General features: G+C 46.5%; 1 protein-coding gene and 1 long non-coding RNA gene across 6 annotated transcripts in view; one reads left to right on the forward strand and one right to left on the reverse strand.

The window, feature by feature from the left end:
* Positions 1 to 20,263, reverse strand: part of EXTL3 (exostosin like glycosyltransferase 3) — a 156,936-nt gene that overhangs the window by 70,691 nt on the left and 65,982 nt on the right. For 3 of the 5 annotated variants that reach the window (XM_035110850.3, XM_035110849.3, XM_088666955.1), the window contains exon 3: positions 14,267 to 14,364. The exons of the other annotated variants lie outside the window; for them this stretch is intronic. The gene's annotated coding sequence lies outside the window, so the exon portion shown is untranslated. The remainder of the gene's footprint in view (positions 1 to 14,266; positions 14,365 to 20,263) is intronic. 5 annotated transcript variants of the gene reach the window in all.
* Positions 18,959 to 19,500, forward strand: LOC148686481 (uncharacterized). The gene is made up of 2 exons (XR_015949421.1): positions 18,959 to 19,036; positions 19,126 to 19,500. It is a non-coding gene; the product is annotated as an uncharacterized LOC148686481 (long non-coding RNA).

Below are 20,263 nucleotides of genomic sequence, written 5' to 3' on the forward strand. Positions count from 1 at the left end.
TTGTACTTTTCTTTCTTTTTTCTATTTCTGCTGATGATATAAAGATGTGAAGGTTAATGATCTATAACGTTGGAAAATTCAATAAATATTATTTTTTTAAAAAAAAACCCAAATTTCACCTTTGCCATAAGGCAGGGAAAACCAGTAGGGGCAGACCTCACCCCCCCTCCCCACTTTATCTAACAATAAAAGGTAAAGGACCACTGGGCGGTTAAGACCAGTCCAAGGTGACTATGGGGTTGCAGTGCTCATCTCGTTTTCAGGCCGAGGGAGCCAGCGTTTGTCTGCAGTCAGCTGTCTGGGTCATGTGGCCGGCAGGACTAAACCGCTTCTGGCGCAACGGGACACCGTGACAGAAACCAGAGCACACGGAAACACCGTTTACCTTCCCGCCACAATGATACCTATTTATCTACTTGCACTGGTGTGCTTTTGAACTGCTGGGTTGGCAGAAGCTGGGACAGAGCAACGGGAGCTCACCTTCTCACAGGGATTCGAACCGCCGACCCAATCAGCAAGCCCAAGAGGCTCAGTGGTTTAGACCACAGCGCCACTCACCAGCCTTCAGCTGCACACCTGTTGTAGCTCCTGGGCATATGTTTTCTATGCTCAACCCTTGAACACGGTAGGCTTAGAGCATCTCTTCCTTCCCTGATGGATCCCTACCACTCCCAGGTTGCCATGTGGGACGATACAACAACAGTGTTTGAAATTAGCCAGGAGCCAGGCACATTTTGCACCTGGTTTTTGACCACTTGCGACCAAGTGAAGATGCCTGGGCGCCAGGATGGTGACTTGAGGTCTCCACCATCTAGAGCTGCAAGCACGCTAGCAACACATCCGGCAGAATTCTACCCGGGATATTTTATCCGCACAATCAGAATGAATTTCAGGAACCAAAACGTCATATTGAACAATACAACTTTTGAGTCATCTCGCCCAAAAATGGCAACTAGACATTCCGCTTTATTGGCTGGAACCCTTGTTTAAGGGGCCATACGGCACCTAGCTTCTTATATAATAAAATAAATAAATAATAATAATAATACCCCACCTGTAAGGAGGAGAGGTTACAGAGAACCCCCCCCCCTCATCAAAAGCAGCCCGTCTCCAAGCAGTCATGAAAGCGCGGGGTCTGAAGGGGTGAGTCAGGAGACGGAGAAGGAGTGCCAGGGCTCTGGCATCATTGGAGAGCCACTGCTCCACAGGCAGGAAGAGAGAGAGGCGGGAAGGGTGGACAGGCAGAAGGCTGACCGTAGACCCTTCCTCCCGACACTGGTATTGAGGAGGAGGAGAAGGGGGAGGAGATTCACTGTCCCGAGGCTTTTATGTTGGTCAAAGTCGCGAAAAGGGGCAGTGCCGGATTCTGATTCGGAATAAGGAGACAGGAAACCAGCAGCTCGTTACACTGTAAATAATGTGCACCAATCAAGACTTTTGAAAGACAAGCATGTGGAAGGTCGTTACTCAGGAGTAGTCGTAACAACCCTGACACCACCCATCTGGCTGGGTTTTGTAACACTGCACAACGTAGATCTGTAAAGCATGGCATTGGATGCCATCTGCAAACCACTGGGTTCAAGAGCATGTGGCACACTACCTGCCAGCTCAGGCATCCTGCTTGTGGTCCCTTCTATGGGTATTGTCTGTGGGGCAGTGGCACAAGACAGGCCCTTCTCGGTGGTGGTTCCCTGTCTGTGGAATTCCCCCCTCTGTGCAAATTCAGTTGTTCCCCATGTTGCTATCATTTCAGGGCTGACTTTAAAAACGCTTTGTTTGCTGAGGTGTTTTCAGATCATAACTGGAGCAGAGTTGAGTGGTTAAGTTGTCTGCTGCATTATATATTTGTTGTTCTTATAAATGGATGTGGATTTTAATTAGCGCTTTTATGTTGGCTGTATTTTATGGCCGTCGTTAGCTGCCCTAGACTCCTATGAGAGGAAGGGTGGGAGATAAAAAAATAAAAGTAAATAAAAACAGCTACAGCTGCCCCCTCCTCGCTTTTCAGGGGTCCATGATCAGGGAAGGCCAGTCTCAGGGCTCTGACTGCAGAACGTACCAACATGGGAATTGTGAAGCTCTGGTAATTAAGAAAACGTTTTGATAAGCTTTTCAGTTTTATGAGGGCAGCCATAAAAACCTCCTCCAGAGAAGGAGATCCAGCAGCAGTTGTTCTGGTGCAGCAGCAGAGTAGGCAGGGGTGGGGGTGGGGTCTTTTTCAAGGATGACGGGGTCCTCTTTAGCAAACCGTCCTTTTGGCTTGCACTCCTCCCGCCTGTAGAGGGGACGCTGTGAGCTCCTCGGGGAGCGAGCGGGCGGGTGGCGGCGGCGCGGGGTATTGCGGGGCAGGCTCGGCAGCGCCCCCTCCATTTTGGCACCCTAGGCAATGGCCTAGTCCGCCTAAATGGACGCACCAGCCCTGTGTGCAGCACCCAAATAGAGGAAGCAGTGTGGAGGGTTTTCTGCATGTGATCATCTGCAGGGGCCGGCAGGGGCAGGACACCATTTTGCAGGCTCTGGTTTCCAACGCAGAAGTCTAAAGGCAATGGTTAGCATGGGGTGGGGAACCCCCTCCCCAAATATGTCTGTACATCCACCTGCTGGGGTACTACTTAGGTCCAGCTTCCTGACAGTCCTGCTCCACACCCTCCTTTGGCCTCGCTAGAGTGTGTCCTCGAACAGTAATAAATTTATACAAATTATGCATGAAGTTTACAGTATGCATAGCATGGAGAAAGCAGACAGAGAAACGGTTTTTCCTCCCCTTCTTGCAAAACTAGAACTTGTCGTCATCCACAGAAGCTGAACGTTGGAAAACTCAAGACGGATAAAAAGACGTCCTTCTTGATGCAGTGGCAGAGATAAACTTTGGAACTCACTGCCATAGGAGGCAGAGATGGACACCAGTCTGGATGGCTTTAAAAGAGAGTTAGACAAATTTATGGGGGACGGTGCTATGCTCTGCCTTCAGAGCTGGAGGCAGCATTGCCAGTTGCTGGAAACCACAGGGGGGATCTTGTGTTCATATCCTGCTTGCAGTTTTCCCCCCAGGCATCTGTGAGAACCACTGTGAGAACAGGATGCTGGACTAGATGGGCCATTGGCCTGATCCAGCAGGCTCCTCTTAGGTTCTCATGATAGTGCCCCTTGCTCATTTGGAGAGAGAAGGGAGGAGTATGTGTGTGATTCCATGTGTGAACCTTTAAGTTCTGTTTGGCTGGAGCATAGCTTAGTCTTAGTGTGCAACAGGTAAGAGTGAATCATAGAATCATAGAGTTGGAAGAGACCACAAGGCCATCCAGTCCAACCCCCTGCCAAGCAGGAAACACCACCAAAGCATTCTTGACATATGCCTGTCAAGCCTCTGCTTAAAGACCTCCAAAGAAGGAGACTCCACCACACTCCTTGGTAGCAAATTCCACTGCCGAACAGCTCATACTGTCATGAAATTCTTCCTAATGTTTAGGTGGAATCTTCTTTCTTGAAGTTTGAATCCATTGCTCCGTGTCCGCTTCTCTGGAGCAGCAGAAATCAATCTTTCTCCCTCCTCCATATGACATCCTTTCATATATTGGAACATGGCTAGTGATATGCATTGCCCTGCTAACTTTTGCCCACCACTAGGCATGGGGTCCCCAGTTGTTTGGCTGGCTCTGGACCTCAGAGGCATAGGGACTGACCTTCTGCGATGCTCATTCAATCCGCCATCTGCAGGACAGATTGCCCATTACTCTGGGCCCATTATTTGGGTCCAAAATCTAATCACGCCGGCCAGGGAGTGACTACGCCAACTGAAGAAACAGAAGGAAACCCTGTCAGGGTGGAGAGATCCACCCTAACCTGCCAGGAACAACGTAACTATGGTTAAGAACTGGCTGGGCCAGGAATGATACCTCCCTGATCCAATCAATGTTGAAAATTGTTTTGAAGCTTTGATCTATTCTAAAGGGTACAAAGATTGAGCTCTAGTCCCTCAAATCTGCTCTGCCCGAAATGGCTTGGGTGAGTCACTTTTGCTGCCAGGCAAACAAAAGTCAGGGATCTGAGTCTCCCGCTATCCTCCGGGTCTCCAACTTGCTGCAGCCAGAGTCCTTTCGAGGACTCCACTTTGGTTCCTGCTTTCCCTGGCGCCCTGCGAGCTGAAGCAGAAATCTTTATTCCAGCCATCAAGCAGCCATTCCCGGGGTTCCCTCTTGCTTGCTGCCTTTATTGTTTCCCTGCCTAGCCCAAGTCTCTCTTTTTTTCTTTTTCTTTTTAAAATAAATTTATTTATTTGGATGTTCAAATCAGAGTTTTACAATCACATATCCAACATGCAACATAAAAACGTGATTCCGAAGAATCTCCTGGACTGCCCTGCTCCCCTTCGTGGATCCTCTTATTAATCACTTCCTCCTGCATCTTTTATAATAATCCAAATATTTTCCATGTCCCATTATATCCAAAATTCACTCCTAACCCAAGTTTCAACATGGCCAAGTTCTAGTTCTCCAGGGCTGCCCACCAGGGCTCGGAAAGGTGCCAATTTGCTCCCTGTTCTTCCTTACGGATGTACTTTTCCTACAAATTGTGGCTTCCACATCTGTTCCATCTTCCTACTGTGTGTGTGTGTGTGTGTGTGTGTGTGTGTGTGTGTGTGTGTGTGTGTGTGTGTTTTAGAAACCACTCTTCTCCTCCCTGCCCAGCTGCAATTGCCTCAAGCATAGGCTGCCGGGTGAGCCCAGAGCAAGCCACAAACAGCGCTCCTCTCTTATACGTGGCCTGAGTTTCCATTTATTAGTCTTCATTCAACTCCAGGCCTCATCAGCTGTGAAGGCAAGAAGCAGGATTGTGCTGAGGAGACAGATGGATTACTTGCCATAGCAATGCGTCAGGGAGGCACATGAAGCAGCAATCTTTTCAAGCCCTCATTCATGCAAACGCAAGGGCTAGAAGCTCGCTGAACGCTCAAGCCAAATTCTGTGTTTCGGTCCTGCCAACCGCATGGAAGGCATCTAGATGCCCCAGGTAAATGGACAATCTCTCCAAGGCACAGCTGTTTTGCAGGCAAAACCCACATCCGTCCAGCAGAAGGCAGCAACTTGCACGTAACTATTGGACCCACCACATGCCAAAAGCTACATTCCAGAGAGTGAGAAGTAATGCAGGCTATTAACTTTATACAAGCTTCACAGGAGAACAATCTAAATCACATAATGTTCCAGCAACAGGCAATTCAATCGTTCCAAATGAGCAGTCGGCTGAACAATGGCAGTGTTGTGGGAAAACACAGACAGGGAAAACCAAAAATCGATAGGCTCCAATTATGAACTCTAGTAAAAGTGGAGTTTAAAGGGGGAGAGAACCAACTTTCCCCTCCCCCTAGTCACTTCTCATGCACCTTAAAACTACCGACAGCTTGGTTTGCTGCTGCTGCTGCTGCCTCCATAGCTGTTCCAAATCACGGTGACTTCTCAGTTGTGGAGTCCTAACTTCTCAGACTGAAGTGATAATAACATGGGCAGAAGGATGTTGAGCATGCCAGTCAAAGGGATATACATGCACACATCGAATAAGGGCAAAACCAGGAAATGAACTTCTATCACATCAGACCATTGGCCTACCGAGCTCAGTACTGTCTACACTGACCAGCAGTCTCTCTCCAGGGCTTCAGATGGGATCTCATCCAGCCCATGGATCTGGGATCTAGGGACTTTTGCTCTCTACCACTGAGCTACAGAACTTCCCCTAAGCAGCTTCTGCCAACCTGATCAAAGTAGTAGTAGGATTATGATAATGATATTATGGTTCCACTCATCTGACTGAGTTGCCCCAGCCACTCTGGAGGGCTCCCAACAAAAAAACAGTAAAAACACAGCATATATTCCACCTAGGGCTTACTGGAGGAAAGGTGAGTTTATGTATGTTAAATAAATAGGCTTCAAGGTGCAAGGTTCACCTAAACTATAAACTCCCTGGGTGGCTTTGGTGATCATTGTATGTTGCATTCACAATCAGGAAGCCTTTTGTGGCTAAATTTCCTAAGAGCAGCCCTGCTGGATCAGATGGACGACCCCTTGATTGCAGCCTCCTGTCTCCCATATTGGCTGTCAGGAGTCCAGTTCCCAGCTTGATAACACAGTAAGCGTAGATATCAAAAGGAGGATTTATTGCAAAAACAAACAGATAACTCCGGACGGCTGGAACAAAGCCTCTGGCATCAATACTCGAGATGACCCTTCTAAAGACTTCTTCCAGGATCTACAGAAGATATTGAACTTATGACTCTTACATCTCTTGTTTTGCTTCCTGTCTAACAACCCTCCCATTTGCCAACTCTGAGGACTTAGTGGGTCAGGCCCACCTTCTTCTTGGTCTGAGAGGCTGCCTCTGAGACTCTTCACACCTTTTGGTGTTTCCGGCGAGCTCTGGCTGTGTGCTAGCCTGCACTCCATTACTGCCTTATCATCTTGCCTGTCTCACATCTAAGTCTCCCTGTTCCTGGCTGCTTTCTGCAGCTGGCTGCAGGCCTTTGCTTAGAGCTGGCTCATTCCTGACATTGGCCAACCAGATGTCACACTGGGGAAGCCCACAAGCAGGATATGAACACGACAGCAATCTCTCCTTCAACTGCCTCCCATGCATCTCACATTGATGATGCATAGTCTCTCCAGCCAAGGAGTTTTCCAATTTGCTATCAATAAGAACCGTAACGTTGTTATACAAATCCATAGCATGATCTGCATTTGGAATACCGTGTTCAGTTGTGGTCGTCTCACCCCAAAAAGGATAATGTAGAGTTGGAAAAGGTTCTGAAAAGGGCCATCACAATTAGAATCAGAGTTGGAAGGGACACCCAGGGGTCATCTAGTCCAACCCCCTGCAGTGCAGAAATCTCAGCAGTATGTTTCTGAATGGAATGGAAACCACCGGAGGGAAAAGTGCCATGCACTCAGATCCTGCTTGTAGGCTGGACTAGATCAGCTACTAGTTATTCTCATGTTCTTAAGAATATTAGAAGAGTCCTCTTGGATCAGATCAAGGTCATTTCTAGTCCAGACTCTCATTTCCACAATGGTCAACCAGATGCTTCTTGCAAGCCCACTAGCAGGACACAAAGGCACTAAGCATCTTCCCACGGTTGTTCCCCAGCAAGTGATATTCTCAGCCATGGTGCCTCCCAAAGCTGGAGGTAGCATACAGCCATTGGAGGACTGCTAGCCAGGACAGCTCTGCTCTGCTTCCATTGTTGGAGGCAGAAAAAGGGAGAATAGCCAACATATACAGATGAAACTTGGAAAATTAGAATATAATTGAAAAGTGCATTTATTTCAGTATTGCAACTTTTTATTTTTTTTTTATTTTTACAAATGCTTTCTTTTGGAAATTCCACAGTAATAAAACAAATAGTTACAATAATACAAAAATAAACATTGCTATTACATTTCATTAATTACATTCCATTTATAATTGACCCGCCTAACAACAAATAATTACAATTACAACAAATAAAGGCTTGACATATCTTGCTTTGCATGTCATGCATCTATCTCATATATTGGTTTCACCTTTTAAGTTGTGTTACTGAAATAAATGCACTTTTTGACGATATTCTAATTTTCCGAGTTTCACCTGTAGAGATTTATTGGTAGAACAGGAGGGAAAATTAAAACTGAAAGAATATGAAAAAATAAAAGAGTATCTTCAAAGTTGGTTGCACCATAGACAGCTAAAGGATATTTTAAGAGGACAATAAGAAAGGTTTCTCATACTGTATTCGGTTTCCAAATTCCAAAAGGAAGTGATAGAAGAAAACTCGAAATTATTTTTTAAAAAGGCATACAATATCCTTTTGGAGTGGGAAACTAAAGATGAAGAAGTAAAGTCGGTAATGATAAAATGGGCACAAGATATAGGCCACAATCTACAATTTGATGACTAGATCAAATTGTGGAAAGTAAATTTCCACAATTTACTGTATACTGTATACTGTTGAGAGAGAATTACATGAAGATGATGTATAGATGGTATATATCACCGGTCAAACTAGCAAAAACGTATTAAAATGAAAATAAGGAGTGTTGGATGTGTGAAGCTAAAGGTACTTTTTATCATATGTGGTGGGATTGTAAAAATGTATTGGGAAATGATATATAATGAATTGAAGAAAATGTTGAAAATTTACTAAACAACCAGAAGCCTTTATGTTAGGTATTTTAGGTCAAGATCTGCCGAAAGAGAAGAGGTCATTATTTATGTATGCTACTACAGCGGTGAGAATTCTGATAGCACAAAAATGGAAGACTGGAGAAATTGCAACTAAGGGAAAATGGCAAGAGAAATTGATGAATTATACAGAACTGGCAAAATTGACGGACAGACTTCGAGAAAAGACAACAGTGACTTTGAAAAAGAGTGGGAACCATTTATAATTGCAGAAACAAAGGAAGACTACTGACTTGATGGCATGATATAAATAAGCACTCACATCTTTATTAACAAAGAACATTTAAAGAATGAACAAAGAAACAGCAGGATGTAATAAGGGGGAAAGAAACCAGAAGTGGAAGCTGAGGGAAGCCCGGGAGGGGAGGGAAGAGGTGATGTAATATAAATGTTATTGATATGAGGTGTATGTAATGATAGAAAAAGAAAAGTGAATAAAAATTTAATAAAAAAAAATACTCCAGCCCAAGAATCTGTTCAACAGCCTCAGCTTTTGTAGCTGGAGTCAGTCCGCACTCCACTCTCCCAGGCCAGATGGGAAAGGGCCAGCAAGGCAGGGTGCAGGTTTTCCAGGGCTCACAGCCAAGATGGTCTCATTGAAAACAACCCAGAGAGAAAATAGAAATAATTTAAAAGAGGAGCCCTCTCTGCTGAGCAGCAGCAGCAGTCCTTAGGAGCCTGTCAGGCCCCGCCCTAAGCCAGGTGGAGAGAGGCAAGGGCAGGACCCCTGAGTTAAACAGCGAACCAGGGCAGAGAGTCTCCTACACTCCAACCCAGGATGCTGGGTTTTGCTGCTTGCGCCCAGCGAAGGTGAAAATTGGTGCTTTGGCACCAGCTCTTCACACACACTGCAGACGCAGAAGCAAACCTTTCAGCAGCTCGGCAGGTGCTTGGCTTCCCCTCCGACAGCATTTTATCAGCCATGTCCGCAAAACCGGTTCAAAGAAGAGGACAGAGCCCCTCACCTTGGGAAAGGGAGAGGAAGAAATGAAGAAGGGGCCTGCCCCTACCATTCTTGGCTGGATTTAAAGCTCTGGTGCTGTCTCCCAAGCGAGTTTCACCCCACACTTTCCACCCTTGCTGTTCTCTGGCGTTTAAAGCAAGGTCCACTTCATACTCTAAGGGACGCGGGTGGCATTGTGGGTTAAACCACAGAGCCTAGGGCTTGCCGATCAGAAGGTCAGCGGTTTGAATCCCCGCGACGGGGTGAGCTCCCGTTGCTCGGTCCCTGCCAACCTAGCAGTTCAAAAGCACGTCAAAGTGCGTGTAGATAAATAGGTACCGCTCCTGCGGAAAGGTAAACGGTGTTTCCGTGCGCTGCTCTCTGGTTTGCCAGAAGCAGCTTAGTCATGCTGGCCACATGACCCGGAAGCTGTACCCCGGCTCCCTTAGCCAGTAAAGTGAGATGAGCGCCGCAACCCCAGAGTCATCCGTGACTGGACCCAATGGTCAGGGGTCCCTTTACCTTTTACTTAATACTCTACTCCACCCTCTCTCTCTCTCTCTCTCTCTCTCTCTCTCTCTCTCTCTCTCTCTCTCTCTCTCTCTCTCTCTCTCTCACACACACACACACACACACACAAAAGAAAGGATCTCCCACTCCTTTCTTAGCCTTCCCCCCCTTGCCCACAAGACAAGGAGGTGGGGCAAGGAAGGAGATGGAGGTCCTTGGGCACAGACTCAGACAACAAAAAGGTCATTATGAGGAATTGTGACAAAGTTCCAGAACAGCTAACAGTGGCTCAAACAGCTGCACTGCCCTCTTGGTTTCCAGCTAAAAGGGGCTGGGTCAGAGATTCCTTCAAAATCATTCCTCCATTGGATCCTAACTGCTTTAGAGGGCAGAGGGATGGTTTGAGAACCTTAACCCTTCGGCTGCCTGCCTGAAAAGGGAAAGACACATAAGCAATGGCTGTGGTGGGGTGAGGTGGAGATGAGAATGGAACAAGCACGAGTGCTGGATCAAATCCACAAGGGTTACCAGCCGGGCCAAAAGCTACTAATCTGGGACAAAAAAGGTTCATTTGACAAAGGGACTTGGCAACAGAGCTTGTGTTTTTTTGGGGGGTCCAGGTCTCTAAGGCTGCCTAACTCCGAAGCTACCTGGCTTATTTTGACTGACAACCGTCCCCCAAAGTCTCTGGTAGATCTGCTCCCCCATACAGTTTTAGCAAGAGGTGCCAAGGATGGGGGGCAATTCCTGACAGATGTTTATGGCGTGATCGCTGCCCTCAGATCTACGGGTATATAGGGCAGTGTACAAACTTAATGAATAAAAATAATAACAATCAGGGCTCCACAGGCCTGAAATATTTTTGCACGTAACGACTCCATTCATTGGCTTCAGAATGCCAACCTGTATTCACTGCTCCTCCTTTAACCCAGATTTCCCCTTTGCAGGAGGAATCAAGTGCAAAGAGCAGGTGGCCCAGTGACCCTTTCGCAATATCTCAGTGACCCATTGGGGGTTGCCTTGAATTGGAGGCTTTTTGTATGTGAAGTCCCAGAACCGTGAGTACAGCTGGTTCCTCTAACAATAAAGGACTACAATGAGGGAGGGGGAATTGGAAGCTCATAGTGAACCCGTTATCAACAGCAGCCAGTCAGAAATTTGCCAGGACAACATAATGCTGGAGGAAATTCTCAATACCACTGAAGTCAGAAGTGCTTTTAAGAAGCTTCCAGCATGTTAATGGGGCTGAACTTTGGCTTTAAATTCCTCTATGCCCATCCTTGTTAGGATATGCAGGGGGTGGTGGTGCTGAATATCTGCTCCCAATTCGCTGCCCTGCCTGCAACAGCAACACCTCCATCGAGGTCCACCTCCCTATAGGTCCAGCCACTCAGGGGCCTGGGGAGGCAGCCAGCTGCCCCGTTTCCCCAAAGAGCAGTAAACTAGCAGATATAAAAGAGCAGCAGAGAGATATTAACCAGCACACCTAGGGCTCCTGCCCCCAGGGAGCCATGAAATGTGCTAATGCATCGGAGGAGGGGCTAAATAATGTATAGAGACTCCTGCCAAGTCCTGTCAGAGAGGCTTTTATCATTGATCCGAAAGAGGGGTTGAAAGCGCTCCGTCACGGCACATTCCAAACAGATCCAGGGACGGAAGGAAGGGCCCCCTCACCAGGCATGGCCCACTTCTGTGGGGATAACCCCGCCGTGGGCCATGTCTAACTCCTTTTCCTTTAGGATTCGTTTTCCAATCACCCGGCTATGACAACAAGGGCACTAGAATGAGAAGCCTGGACTGAGATCATCTCATGCCTCTGATAGCTGGCTACCTAACCACCAGCCTTTCCCAATCTACCTGGAGAATCGTGATCTCCCTCTCAGACCCAGCTAGGAGGCAAAACTAAGGGGAAGAGGAGACCATCTCTCTTAACAAGTGGCAGTGAAGTCCCTTCAGCGAATGAATCTGACCTGCAAGCTTTTAGAGCCAGCGTGGTGTAGTGGTTAAGAGCAGTGGACTCGTAATCTGGGGAACCGGGTTCGCGACCCTGCTCCTCCACATGGAGCTGCTGGGTGACCTTGGGCTAGTCACACTTCTCTGAAGTCTCTCAGCCTCACTCACGTCACAGAGTGTTTGTTGTGGGGGAGGAAGGGAAAGGAGAATGATAGCCGCTTTGAGACTCCTTCGGGTAGTGATAAAGCGGGATATCAAATCCAAACTACTACTACTCCTCCTCTTTATGAGAATTAGGGTCACAGGACCCTATTCTGGCTCCCATTGTTAAAAAGTATCTCTGGCTTTTCTCATTAGGTTCACTGCTCATCCATTGAGAAGAGATGAACAGAAGCAGCCTAGGCTGAATCACCCCACCCCACCCCAACATCCAGAATATACCAAGTCAGGCCATTCTTTAGTCTACCTCTAAATGATGGCAGCTCCCCATGATATTTCTCAGGCCTACACTGCATGTAGAAGAGAAGATGCTGCAGAGATAGGCCCACCTACAGGAGTGCAAAAATCCAGGCACCCCAGTAGCTTCTGGAAGTGTAAAAACCAGACCCGGCATGTGGAGCCCAGGGCTGCTGCAATTGCAGAGAAGCACATTTTCCCTCTTCCTAGCTCCTAGAAAATCTCATCGGCTCAAAATTTAGCAAGAAGGGTTTGCACCCCTGCCTATATGCATGGCAGAGTCCCAAAAGCAAGGCTCAGCACGGACCCAATTCTCTCCTAAGCCTCATCCTGAAAAGTTAGTCTTAGTTGGTCTCTAAGGTGCTACTGGAAGGATTTTTTTATTTTGTTTTGACTGCATCAGACCAACACGGCTACCTACCTGTAACCAGAAAAGTTCGGCAGCCAGAACCTGTAAAGTCATCGACAGCCTAAGTCCAAGCCTCGACCTTCCAAGCTGTTTCACACAATAATTGTGTCTGCAAAGGCTACACAATAAACACCCAGAGTGTGAAGGGAAGACGTGTATCTGTGGATTGCTGCAAGCAATCAAAGCTCCCCAGTGCATCGTTGTGGCACGTTTAGCATTCTTCACCTGCCCTCCACGTTTTATGGATTTGTTGTCAGAAACATGTAAAATGTGGCAGGTCTAAGTGGCATAGCAAGCGAGTCCCAAGGACAACTAAATCATTTTATTTTACGTTGGATCCCAATGGTTGGACATGTAAGCATACACATTGAAGGGGAAGAGGCTCGAGGCAACAAAAGCAGTAGTGCCTTCCCCCCGCCCCTCCGTTCTGCAAATTTTCATCCCTGATCTTTCGTTGCAAGCCTTTCGCCATTCCCAATATAGCCGTGTTATGGAACTTCATACTTCAGGGCAGATCAGCTGCTGGAGCCCGGCCAGTTGACAATATCAGCTCAAAAGCAAGGAGGTACATTTATCTCCATGTTAACACCTCCCACAGCAACGCGTTCCAGCCAACACAGCAGCAGCGGACTTGAAAATCCAGAGTGCTGCATGCAGCTCAACTCCATCGCCCAAGGCGCGTTTCTCTCTCTTTTACGTTACAAGGCGTATTCTTTTGCCTCCCCTCTTTCCTCCACCAAAACCGCCTTCCCCACCTGCTTTGAGCAGACCACAACCAGGCCTCAAAGCAGCAAAATCTTTTGAACTCCGAGAGGGCCAAGACCTCTTGGGAACTGAGCATCGAGGCTTCTTCAAAGGAAGAAAAGGATGTACTGTGGAGGGAAAAGCAAAGGATGCAAGGCCTGGAGTACAAGGAGTTTGGAAAGGGAGCTTTTGCAACTTTTGACGCTGCCAGGATAGAGGGGGTGACCCAAGGTCACGAAACAAAAATTGGTATTCTGCAGCTTACTAGGGTGGATGGGTGTACCCTGTGGATTAAATAAGCACGACTTAAAAGGCTTGGCTCAAATGTGGAAGCACATCACGGAATTGTTACACACTTGATAAGCATCAGCTGAAGAAATAAACAGATCCCCGAGCTCAAAAAGAAGCGAGGGAGCAGCAAAAGCTCTTATCTGTAGTGACTCATTTCCAAAAACATGCCAGGTCTTCAAATTATTAGAGGAAGGTTTGGGGGATTCACATGCCGCTGGGTTCCTCCCGCTACCCCATGCAGCAAGTGAAGAGGACCAGAGCGAGTCTGCATAGAAGGGCTTTCAAGAAAAGGCACCTTGCGTTCTCTTCCAAGGATGAAATTGGTGGGCGAAGAACCAGACAGGGCATGAGAACCTACAGTGCAGAGACATCCTGAACTGAGCCTTGAGATATGCTTTGAATCGTAGGCTTGGGAATGGCTTGGGGCATCATTCCAGTTCACCACCCGATCCCAAACACCTGCAATTCCCTGTGGCTGTTGGTCCCAGCTGCCATGCTCCCTTACAATGCTGGGCACTTTTACATGGACACCTAGGCAAACATGCATCTGGGCGATGGGAGCCACTACATGAAACTAACAGAAACAGATTGAGGAAGACTGAGGTGCTGGAGGTGCACAAGCAGGAGGTGTGACTATCCTATTCCAGCCAATCATCATCCAGGAAGCTTGGCTCTTCTCTTATGCTCAGGAAACCCCGGACATCCCTGCCACAATCTAGTTGGGCCCTCAAACCCCAACATCTTCCCCACAGTACCTTTTCACATTCTGCTCTTGGGCTCATCAGGGACGCACATTCCCCTCATCGCTCGACAACTTCGCAGCACGGAATGCTGATCTCCAGGGGTTTGCCTCCTGTTTAATGCAAAAAGAGTGATGCTTGCTTAGATACAGACCGGAGGCTTTCTGCAAGAAAAGGCTCTGCCTCGGCGTGTCGGCTGGAAACAAGCCTGGCAGTCATTCCATCAATGAAAGGGGGAGTGGGGGGGGGGAATAATGAGCCTAGGTTGCGACACAGAGACCTTCCTTCATGACGGAGCTCAGCCAAGTGCAGAGAGGCTGGATAAAATGAGCGGGCAGAGGAAAGCCCCCTTCAATTCTCTGTGCCCTATACCAGATTCCATGACATGCCAAACTCCCTGGTCTCTCTGGCTGCAATATGACCTCAAGCAACCTTTCCAAATGTGCTAACAGGGGCTGATAAGAGCTATAGCCCCAAACACCTAGAGAACGCCAGGCTGGAGGCGGCTGTCTTGAAGTAAGAGCAAAGTTGAACACATAGTCTCAATCACTTCAAGCATTATGGGTGGGGGAAAGGCACGTTTACGGTAAATGCTACACACACACACACACACACACACACACACACACACACACACCATAAGCAGACCAAAGCAATGCAAAAATCACACAGGTCACTTCCTGATATCACAATTTTGCAAGACGGACTTCAGTTGCATTCTATCAAAATCCACAAAACGTGGATTTCTTCTGCATGGAAAGCATATTCCACATAACAATGGGCTCCCTCCTGTTACTCCTCATCCACCAACATGGCAACATGAGGACATAAAGTCTCCTGTTACTTGGATAGATGAGGGGATATTATAATCCTCACCCATCTCCTCTTTTTGCCTCCCCAGAGACAACCACGTGTCTAACGTCCCTGCTATGCCCAGTCTCAATCTGCAACCATGCTTCTCTGCTGAAACTGTGCATGTGAGACATATGCAGACTTTGTTATAGGAATTCTAAGGTCTCAAATATAGAATAAATGTGGATCATTGCACACACATACACAAGTGTATAACCACATGTCTAAAATAGTACAGGAGAGCAATCCAAAAGCCATCTTGGCTCTCCTAAAGACTAAATATTTCCTCTGCCTCCTTAATCCCCCTTGCCTGAGAACAGGTAGGCAGATAGTGATCAGGGGAAGATCCTGAAGGGATTCCTCTCCTTGGTATTAATTGTCATTGTTTGCCCAGATGCTCTGCATTGAGGGATGTCTGACAGGCATCCTGATTGTCTTATCAAATGCTGATGTTTTGCGTAAACTGTGTCTGGAACTATTTAACTATTCCTACGAAATCCTCAGGAATATCACACCTTGGCCTGCCTGAGCCACAGTAACCCCCACCTTATGTGTGATGTAATTTCTGACTGTTTGTAGAGGGGGTGGCCTTCTTCTCCACACCAAAATGCAAACCCTTAAAAGAGATGTTTCCTCATTGTTCGAGGTCTCTCTCGCCTCCTTGCAAGGAGGGGAGGGAACTCTGCTACAACAGAAAAATAAAGATCTGCCCTGCTTTCACTGCATCCTGCCTCCATCCATTCATCTCTGACCAAGCATGAACTTAGGGGGCTCAGTCCCTTAGGGAGTTGGGCAGCAAAAGCCAACCACCCCTATTTTTCCTGTTAACACTTGACAGCCTTAACTTCAGTCTCAGGAGCCATTGCAAACCTAGGAGATAGAATCATAGAGTTGGAAGGGACCATGAGAGTCATCTAGTCCACCCCCCAGCCCTGAGACTCAGAGATTAAGAGACTCATATGCTCTACCAAGTGAACTATCCCAGCTTCTTCACACAGTTGCAGAGGCAGTGAAGATGGGAGAAGGAAAGGCAGGAACCTGCTAGATCACCTCCTGAAGAGCAGAACACCACCCAGCACATCAACCCTACCACTACTAGAGTTGTTTAACACGCAAGAAGTATAACATGCCTTTGTCAAGCACAGGAGAAGCCGAAGCCATTGCCGCCCGCTACAGCCTCTGACAATCTGCTTAACTAGTGATGGGCGCTTGTCTGTTTCCAATACACACACCCCCAATGCTCCCCGCAGAGGCAGAGTACAGTACCTGTTTTCCCATGGAGAGGACCTCAGGCTCAAACTGGGAGCGGCTGCCGAGACCACATAACGCCGGTCCTGAAAGACCTACACTGGCTCCCAGTACGTATCCGAGCACAATTCAAAATGTTGGTGCTGACCTTTAAAGCCCTAAACAGCCTCGGTCCAGTATATCTGAAGGATATACTGAGGTCCAGCGCTGAGGGCGTTCTGCCGGTTCCCTCACTGCGAGAAGCAAAGCTACAGGGAATCAGGCAGAGGGCCTTCTCAGTAGTGGCACCCGCCCTGTGGAATGCCCTCCCACCAGATGTCAAAGAGAACAACAACTACCAGACTTCTGAAGGCAGCTCTGTTTAGGGAAGCTTTAAATGTTTGGTGGATTACTGTATTTTAATATTTTGTTGGAAGCCGCTCAGAGTGGCTGGGGAAGCCCAGTCAGATGGGCGGGGTATAAATTTATTATTATTATTATCAGTATTATTATCCTAGCCTCTCCAGTTAAAAAGGCAGCAGGGAGCTAAGATGGAAAGAGACAACTGGCCAAGTGGGCCAGCATCTGAACGGAAGCAGGCTGGCTCCATCATACCAGCTTCACTGTGAAAGGCAGGCCACAGATTAGAGTCACAAAAGAAGCAGCGCACGGGTTGTCCAGGTTGCAAAAGCAAGACTCTCTAAGCAAGCAGGGGCTCCTTCTCCTTCCATTACAGATAATCAGAGCGTTGCAGCTGCAATACAGTTTCCCGGATTGCTATCAATAGCTGTAAACAAGGATCTTAAGCTTCTCCTTATCTGATTCATGCTCTCCCGAGTGCAACTTGCTGAAGGAAAACAGATCAACCGCTCCAGCCCAGTACGCTAATCTAAGTGTGTCTGTCAAAGCACATTTAGGCACAGTTGATATTTTTCCCCACAGTTTCATTGTTCTGCTTGAAAAGCTGGTGCAACACCCGTAGGATACCCTGCTTTTAACAGGAACTGCACACACAGCTGGAGATCAAAAAATAGGACTTGTCTCCTATGGGCAACTATTGGGCTTGGCTTTACAAACTGGCCCCAACCTGGAGTGGCCACCAGCCCCTGCTTATGAACAAATGACTACGGTGTTACCCTTTTTGATCCAACAGGCTCATTTGGAGTTTTGAGCGAGTGCTATGGGTCCCCACTTCCTCTGGTCATTCTCCTCACCCCTCACCCAGATCACTCTCCTCCCCACCCGAAAGAAATAGGGAAAGGAAGGGAACATGCCTCACTTTCCCAAGGGATCTTGGCAAAGGCTGGACACAGAAGAATTAATCTGAGCCTTGAGAAGCCAAAAAGGGGAAGCCAGAAAGAGGGACATTCTGCCAAATTCCTTCTTCAGCAACTACCTTCACCCCCTGTCTAAGGTGACCTCGGTGGCTTCGTAATAGAGCGTGGGGCTGAGAATGCTAAGGTTGCAGGTTCGATCCCCATACGGGACAGCTGCATATTCCTGCATTGCAGGGGGTTGGACTGGATGACCCTCGGGGGTCCCTTCCAGCTCTGCAATTCTGCGATTCTATGAAGTGCACCACCGTGCCCACATGTGTTGTGTTAACAAAAACAAAGATGATGGGCTAATGCTGCCAATTTCTTCAAAAGTCCAAAATAAAACAAGCAGCACGCAAAGGCACCAAATTCAATCCAGTTTCAATCAAGTATTATTAATCCAAAGAGAAAACAATAAGAGAACCATATACAAGTGCTGACACAAGAGCCAAAATCAAACGTTAAACAGATAGCATGTACAAATTAAAGGCAAACCAGTCTTTATAGGTAGTCTTTGAGGCTATCTAGCGGTCAGCAAGTGGCAGCAGGTCGAACGAGGTGTCAATGGTAGTAGACAGGCTGCCGGCGTTTTTTTGCCTGTTTCGCCCATATGACGGGCTTCTTCAGTAGTTCTCCTTGTACTTTTATGTTTAGTGCATTCAAATTTGTATGAAACCACTTATCTTGGCTTAGGCCACAATGCTCAGGTGTTTTTTCAAAAGGTTCTCTCATTTACATATTCACTGGTAATACAAATCAAATTCTAATTATTGTTTGAAATAATACAGTAATACAATTTCTAAAATACATGTACACATAAAGAGATACTTACAGATAATACAGATAGATAATACAGAAAGGTCAAGATCTGAGTTTAAACCGTCCGGTTGTAATGTCTTAAACATAAAAATCAATTTAGTTTCTTGTTGTCTCAATATTTTAAGGATATCCTGCTTGTGGTATTTCTTGGGTGTGTACTGCCATAAGCCAAAAAACATTAAATCGGAGTCACTGTGTTTCATTTGTAAAAAATGAGGTGTAAGAGGGGCTTCCATCACTTTATTGCGGATGCGTGATCTGTGTTCTCCTATACGTACCTTTAATCAAACTAAATTGATTTTTATGTTTAAGACATTACAACCGGACGGTTTAAACTCAGATCTTGACCTTTCTGTATTCATTTAAACGAACACACTAGCAGTATAACATACAGTAATCATAGAGATACTGTAAGTGTTATCAGTACTCACATTCTTCTGCCCCCTCCTAATTGTCATCTTTAATTATTATCACCTGTGAACCTACTTTTTGTATATAAGTGTGCTCCAAACACAGGATATTTGCTTAGTCAATACATGCTCAAACCAAAAATACTCTGAATACAAGAAATGTAAGTATCTCTTTATGTGTACATGTATTTTAGAAATTGTATTACTGTATTATTTCAAACAATAATTAGAATTTGATTTGTATTACCAGTGAATATGTAAATGAGAGAACCTTTTGAAAAAACACCTGAGCATTGTGGCCTAAGCCAAGATAAGTGGTTTCATACAAATTTGAATGCACTAAACATAAAAGTACAAGGAGAACTACTGAAGAAGCCCGTCATATGGGCGAAACAGGCAAAAAAACGCCGGCAGCCTGTCTACTACCATTGACACCTCGTTCGACCTGCTGCCACTTGCTGACCGCTAGATAGCCTCAAAGACTATAAAGACTGGTTTGCCTTTAATTTGTACATGCTATCTGTTTAACGTTTGATTTTGGCTCTTGTGTCAGCACTTGTATATGGTTCTCTTATTGTTTTCTCTTTGGATTAATAATACTTGATTGAAACTGGATTGAATTTGGTGCCTTTGCGTGCTGCTTGTTTTATTTTGGACACATGTGTTGTGTTGGCAGTCTCTGCAATAGTTGCTATTAACAGTTAGCAACAGCAGCTGCGGAACAGCCACTGGCAAAAGAAACATGAAACTTTGGAACCAGTAGCTGGTTTCTTTCTCTTTTTTAGTTAAAGCTGGGATTAAACGTTTCACACAAATGATACAAGGCGGCAGAATCATGGAAGAAACTGTGACTGCTAATGGGTGGCAATAAATACCGGGAAGCAATGGATTCCTCTTCGTCAAGCAGTATCAACCTCGCATGATCATCATAATCCCATCTGCACACTTCAATTTGGATTACAAATTACTGCGTTCACTCCTGAAAGCGCCCCGTGGGATTCCCAGTTTCCGGTTGCACTCATGCGTTCTCATGCTTCATTATCGCTTTTAATTTGTCAAATGCTTTTTGCGTCTTTCCACAGAGGACAAGGCTATGTTCTGCCTCCACGGCCGGAGACATCGGACTACTAGGAAGCCGGACTGGATGTGCCATTGTCCCGATTCAGCAGACCCTTCTTATGGCAACGATGACACAGAACCACAAATATTATCAGTTTACAATGGGAGTTGCATCTCAAGGGCAACTGCCCTTCTAAAGATCACAAAACCATGGAGGTTGAACACAGAGGATGGATTCCACTTTTCCATCCATTGGACCATAGTATTAAGACTCCAGAAAAGGGGACATAGCATTTTTTTAAAAGACACTTGGCAATGCTTTCTGGTAT

Source organism: Zootoca vivipara, chromosome 3 (assembly GCF_965207765.1).
Source record: "Zootoca vivipara chromosome 3, rZooViv2.hap1.1, whole genome shotgun sequence".
NCBI classification, from domain to species: domain Eukaryota; kingdom Metazoa; phylum Chordata; class Lepidosauria; order Squamata; family Lacertidae; genus Zootoca; species Zootoca vivipara.